The 6,976-nt window shown below is 37.1% G+C and overlaps 1 pseudogene across 1 annotated transcript; it reads left to right on the plus strand.

The window, feature by feature from the left end:
* The first annotated feature begins 445 nt into the window (after positions 1-445).
* Positions 446-2,348, plus strand: LOC308498556 (FMR1-interacting protein NUFIP2-like; annotated as a pseudogene). Its single transcript has one exon. The product of its transcript is annotated as an FMR1-interacting protein NUFIP2-like (transcript).
* The last annotated feature ends 4,628 nt before the right edge of the window (positions 2,349-6,976 follow it).

The following is a 6,976-nucleotide window of genomic DNA, read 5'->3' on the forward strand; positions in this document are numbered from 1 at the left end:
GAGATAATAGTATATAAATCATGTGAGGTGCCTCTGTGAGGGTTAAATGAGATATAATGCATGTCAAATACCTGGCATATAGTACATGAACAATAAATGCTATTATTTTCTTAATGGATGCCATGGTGAAAAGAACAGACGTTTATTGTGCTCTCTGAATTTTTAATCCAGAGAAACTATTGAACCTATTCTTGGAAAATTTGGGGAAACTAGAGTGCCTAATGAAGCTGTGTACATATCCCTCTTTGCCCTCTTGGGAGAAGGAAGAAAAGCACATACAGTTAAGTGTTTAAGGTACTTGACAAGTCAACTAGATACCTACTAGAAAGGTTTTAAGCTCTATAAAAGTGCTATACAATAGTACTTTCTGTGATGATGAAATTGTTTTATATTTGCATTACTAAATATGGTAACCATTAGATACATGTGGCTATTGAGCACATAAAATGATGAACTAAATGGTAAAGCTGGAAAAAGAGAAGTATCTTCAAAGAACCTCAGTTCTGATGAAGCTACCAACCCTATTTCCAGGGTCCTCAATGGCAACAACAAGTTGTAGACACTCATCTGAAGCAGACTGTCAAGGCCAGCACCTTTGGGAAAGCAGGAATTAAAACTAGAAATTTCATTCAGAAAAACAGCATAGACGAAAAGAATGGAAAGTCTTACGAAAATAAATCTGGAGAGAATCAGTCTGTAGATAAGAGTAAGGCTGTTACATCCAATGATGTTGTAACAAATAATTCTGGCTATATTACTAATGGTTATCTGGGCATAGAAGTAGATAATGATGGAAGTAGATCTGAGAGCAGATATACCACTCCTAAAAAAAAGGAAAGCTAGGCTCAGTAGTTTCAATAGTTGTGAAAACCTTAACTTAGTGCAGGACAAAATAATGCAAGAGACCAGTGTCCCAACCTTAAAACAGGGACTTAAACCTTTCAAGCCTGACTACAGTGAACAAAAGGGAAATTGAGTGGATGGTTCGAAGCCCATTTGGAAGTATAAAACTAGGCCTAGAGGAACAAGTCGAGGAAAACCTACTGTGGGTGATATGCTGCAGAAAAGCTCTGATATTAAACCTGGGGTGAGCAGCAAAAGGTTTGGTGATCGGCCCTAAGGAAAGCATACTTCTGCTGTTGCCTCCAAAGTGGACTCGTGGACCCTATTTAAACCACCCCCAGTTTTTCCACTGGCCAATAGCAGTGCTAAAATCATTCCTAAAATAAGTTATTCAAGAACAGTTAAAGAAAACCTCAACAAAAGTGTACAGATCTCTTCTGTGTCACCATCTTCGTCTTCATCATCTTCATCATCTACTGACCGAGTCTTCAAGTCGGTTATCACAGGTCCATATGTCAGCGTTGAAATCTGTTACTTTGGCCAACTTTTCTAAAGGACCTGTTTTAGCAGTGACTGATACAAGTATACATTCTCCAGGGGTTCAGCCACTGCCAACCACTGCTGCTAATACACTAACACCCATCTCTTCTGGGACTGATTCAGTTTTCTAGAACATGAGTGGGACTTCAGCATCTGTTGAACAAATTAAGTCTAGCTTTTTAATCTACCCATCAAATCTGCAAACTGTGCTGTTGAGCACAGCACAAGTGGATCTACTCTCCCAGACAGATCAGTAAAACCTGGGGAATATCTTCCAGAATCAGTAGGGTTTACCATTTATAAATGAGCCCAGCGTTGGCCCTGAGACTGTTATTGGGAAGCCATCAGATCGAAAAGTGAAGGAGATGATACTTCAAGGGGAATATCCTGCCACTTTGGTTTCACAGGGTGCTGAAATAATCCCCTCAGGAACTGAGCATCCTGTGTTTCCCAAAGCTTATGAGCTGGAGGAACAGACTAGCCCTCAAGTTCTGGGTAGCATTCTAAAATCTGGGACTACTAGTAAATGTGGAGACTTATCTTTGGTACTCAGTCATACAGGTGACCTGCAAAAAGCAGACACCAATAGTCAAGGTGCTTTCGTGTTTCTCTCAAAGGACTATAAGATAGAAAATCAAAATCCTCTGGCATCTCCTACACACACTTTGTTAGGCTCCGCCAAAGAACACAGATACCAGAGAGGCCTAGAAAGGAATGATAGCTGGGCTTCTTTTGACCTGAGGGCTGCTATTGTATATCACACTAAAGAAATGGAATCTGTTTGGAATTTGCAGAAGCAAGATCGCAAAAGGATAATCACTTATAATGAAGCCACGGATAGTCCAGATCAACAAAGAACCAGACTGCTTGTTTGTGACCTTTCTGCCGCATTAAAGCCACCATTCCTGGGGGACACAAGACTTTTTGCTCCTAGATCTTCCTCGCAACAGAGGAACCAGAAGTAAAATCACAGGATCACACACACACACACACACACACACACACACATTCTTTTTAAAAGGCAACTGAAAGTAATTAGACTTCTTAAGGAATCAAATTTGTATCAAGAGACTACACATGGTTATTTAATCTCCGGTACTGAATAGTAGTGTGTTTTTTTTCTTTTTCCTTTTGTTAATTTTTTAAGTGTGATTGCAAGTGGTTAATGAATACAGACTTGTTAAGAAGTTCCTGCTGTCGTCAACTTGGGCAACAAATAACTACTTGGAAAGGCAAATTCACTTAGAGGATCTCTGTATCTTGCTCTGTGACTAATGTGATACACTAACCACAGGGAACCCAGAATGATTCAACATTTTCTCCCACTCCTCCCTTGATCTTTTGGTTATCCTTTGAGCCCTGCAAGAATGCTGGATAAATGCTTTGAAGTTTGGGAGGGGGAAAGAGGTTCAGATGGAAATATGTTGTAAAATCCAACTGTTATTAGATTTGACTCATTTTACTCATTTTGGTACAGTTAAATACAAAAAATAAATAAAATTAGTAGAGATAGTAGTTTGTATGTAATATTGTTCTACATTTAAGTTTCTCCTAAATAGTTAATAATTAGGATCAAGACAATAACAAATCACCTGAAACTTAATGTAAAAAATGTAAATATTGCTGGTATTCACACTAACAACAGAACACAGCAAAGTCATTATTTTCACAAGTGAGCAAATCTACCTACAATATTATTTTACTCATTATTACTATATTATGAGCCAAATTTGCTAAAGGTTAAACATTATTGGAATATAACAAATTGTCTCATTGCTAAAAATATGTAATTTATTGAATAGCTACTTTGTGCCAGAGATGTGTTTTATGCACATCAACTTTTTAATTCTTGTAAGAACACTATATGATTATTCTTATAATTTTAGCTAAGATTTAGAGACTTCATGTAATTTGTCCAATTCACAGTTGGTAAGTAACAGATTAAGGAGTTTAGGATAAGATGATCTGTCCTAAAAATTCATACCCCTAAACACTGTGCCTTACGGCCTCTTTAGAAAAAAGAAACAACATGATTCTAAGCTCAAAATGTTCTCTGAAGCATTTAGGCTTATGTAACCTAAAATCTTTCTATCCTGCAGATACAGTATGACTTTAATTGAAGCCCTAGTCTTGACTTCTTCCTGCTTGTGCATGTACTCCGGATAGATTCCAAGATGTACTAATATATCACGCAGGTAAAGAATGAGCTCCCTAATAAAAAAAAATTTAAAAAAAGAAAAAGAAAACATATTTAATAGTACTAGGAAAAGAGAAGAGGTTGGACGGACTAGAGGCACCAAAAGAATTTCCAGCATCGTTTTTTAAAAACCACAATTGAGGAAGGAAACGGATCACACAACCACCCAGCCCAGGTGGTTTAACTTCATTTCCATCCAAGCATCTCAGGAAGAAGTGGCAAAATCAAGTCTCATTGTAAAACAAGAATGTGTTTCCCATGATAAAATAACTGGTAAGAGTCTGGAATATTTGGCTCTGTTTCTCAAAAGGACTACCAAAAGTTTGGCCAAATACTATATAAGTAAAAATAAGCAAAGAAGAAACAAATACATGCTGCAACTACTTCCAGAATAATAAAACTGGAAAAGTCAAGTAGAAGCGATTTTTATTCGAATTGGGTTTAACCGTGGAATGAGACTCTCTCCCTCTCCATTATACACATGAGTGCATACACATGGAGCCAATGATTTTAATCAGGTTGGTGGGGTGCATAGGACAACTTTCACATCTGATCATTCTGCTGATACCTGGTCCAGCCTAGTTATTACAAGAAAAAAGTAAATAAGCAGAAATTATAGATTTCCTTAACAGATCAAACAATTCTTCTTCTGTAAATGTTCTTCTGGGAAATTAAGAGGAGTTACTTGTATGTGGGAATCATATTTCTGACCTCTCTCAGTGTCAGAGGCTTTCAGATTTAATATCAGTATTTTTTTCTCTAACTTTAGGCGACTTCAGCCCACCCTCACAGGATACTTTTTTAATTAATGAAATCCTACAGTCAAGAGCCACTATTTCCTGATAGAGAAAGAGGAACTGAAGAGGAAAGGGTGATTTCTGAACTTATAGACACAGACATTCGACCTCTTGACTGATAGGTTAAAATTGTGTTCATTTGTTGTCCCTTCACCAGTCATTTCTCCTTTTAAAGAATGAAATATTTATTTTCTTGATTAATTTCTAGTTTAACTCAATTGTTTATGTATTTAAAAAGATGGATTTTGAAGTCCACTGATTCTGAAAAAGCAAATAAGATAGCTCTAGGGAATTTAGCAGTCAGCTGTACTTTTTATAGGTGGGAAGGTAATGATAAATTCTGGTATTATCCAAAAAAGAACCATAGGGCTAAGTAGCCAACAAGATTTCATTACAAGCATATTATGGCATTGTTTTTTTCCACATCACCATGATAAGCCTTATGGAATGCAGAGAATTTAGCAAAGTTTTTATTCAATTATACATCATAGTCTCATGAACAATTTTGAAAGATTTGATCCAGATGACAATGATAATAAAGGAGACATTCCATTTGTAATTTAACAAGACTGAAATAAGTAATTGCCACTGAATTCTTGCCCAAAATGAAGCATATATAACTATTACTCTATCTTTGTTATGACATGTACAGTGCTACCAGAACATTACCGACACTAACTTAACATCTTAACATCTGACAGACTAAATAAAATTGTTAAAATTCACTTGAACACTGGAGAACATACATACTTCCCAGACTATAATGTCCACTTCGGAACAAGAATAAGATCATACAATGTTCATTTACCCATACTAGTTGAGGGTAGCAGAGATAGCACGAAAGGAAGGAACCCAAGCCTTTCTACTTAATTATTAAGATTAGTATAGGAATTTTGCCCCTTAGATTTACTTTTCTTGAAATATTTTTATCTCGTTCTGGACAGTAGAATTTTTCAGACATTAATTTGATTTTACCTGAATTTTGACTCATTCTTATAGCTTTCTGTATAAAAAAATAATCCTTGATCAACTACTTTTTTACGTCCATGCTGTTCACTAGATGTTATTAATCCCTAGTGTATTAGTGGCTTTCCTTAGAAAAATGTTCCCAATTCTGGGTTAGGGGGAAAGAGCTGGTTTTCAACTTACAAATTACATTTCAGTATACAAAGCATTCTTAACTCAGTTGATTCAAACTTGGAAATAATGTTTCCAGAGAAACAATCTTATAAGTGGTGACTATGTCCCAGGTCACCTTAGACAACTCTCAATATAATGAAATTTACCAGAGCCTCCTTCCACTATGCATGGTGCTGTTTTAATAGTTTTCAGTGAATTAAACAAGGAAGTCATTTAGACAAAGGTGGCTTCAATGGCTTAGTAACCTATGTAAGCAAACAAAACCTAAGCCTGAAAGGCTTAAGGTTAAGAAATCAAAACCTAAGGACAACCAATCACAGTCAATTAGGCTTTCTCAAATAAGACAACTGTTTAAGCTACAGCCAATTAAATAATTTCCTTATGCTGCTTCCACCTCTTCTCTATAAATGTTTTTCCCTAGCTACTGGTGGTGGAGTACTCCTAACAACTTTCAGTTTGGTGCTGACTGATTGGAATAATTTTTTGCTCAAATAAACTCTTAAAAATTAAATATGCTTCAATATATCTTTTAACAATAATAAAGCACATCTAGGTAGGGAATAGGAACACAATTGTTTCAGGCCCATAGTAAGAGCAAGGAATCTGCTGGCTCTGGTCACAGTAGCTCAGAATGGGATCAAATTGTATTCTGGAGCAGAAAGTCCTGACAGTTCTCCTTGGAACTGCCCTGTCAAGGGGAAACAACTTCACAACAAGAAGTTCAGCAGTGGCTTCCTCTCTGCTCCCCTAAAGGCAGGCTGTCCAAGCAGAAACCCGGGAAACCCTTTACAATGCAGACTAGATCTTGTAGCTTCCCACCTCAAAGCTCTCCAAGTTTTCTCATTATACTTTGAAAAAATTTCTAAGTCTTTTCCATGGCATGCATGATCTGGCCTCTGACTGCTTCTCTGATCTCATTCCTGACACTCTTCCCCCACTCACTCTTCTCCAGGCACTTGAGCCTCCTCACAATGCTTTAAACATGTCAAACATGTTCCCACTTCAAGACCTTCTCCCTTGCACATCTCTCCACCTGGAATGCTTTCCCCCAGATGAGATATGATTTGCTTCCTCATTTAATTTCTGTCTTTGCTCTAATGTCACCTTCTTAGACAGGTCTTATCTGATGACCATAAAGGAGCACTCCAGTCACTCTCAATCAATTGCTCTCCTTCAATTTTTATCACAGCATCTGTCTGACTTATAACACATATTTGTTTATCTTCCTTAATGCTGAAGGGGAACAGAGTATGCCACCAGAAAATATCCCTTTCTGGGATATTGATTATTTTAAGCTGGTTATTGGTAAGGCCCAGAAGGGTCAAGAAGAAACTTTGATCTTTCCCTCAACTGCCTAGAAAAGTTTAAGATAGAAGGCAGGTTCCAGGAAGGAGCTATCCCCATAGATAACCACAGTATAATATGAGCTAGGTATGATAAACAGGGAGGAACTCTGCAA

Source organism: Rhinolophus hipposideros (genome assembly GCF_964194185.1).
Source record: "Rhinolophus hipposideros genome assembly, chromosome: 6".
Taxonomy (NCBI): Eukaryota; Metazoa; Chordata; class Mammalia; order Chiroptera; family Rhinolophidae; genus Rhinolophus; species Rhinolophus hipposideros.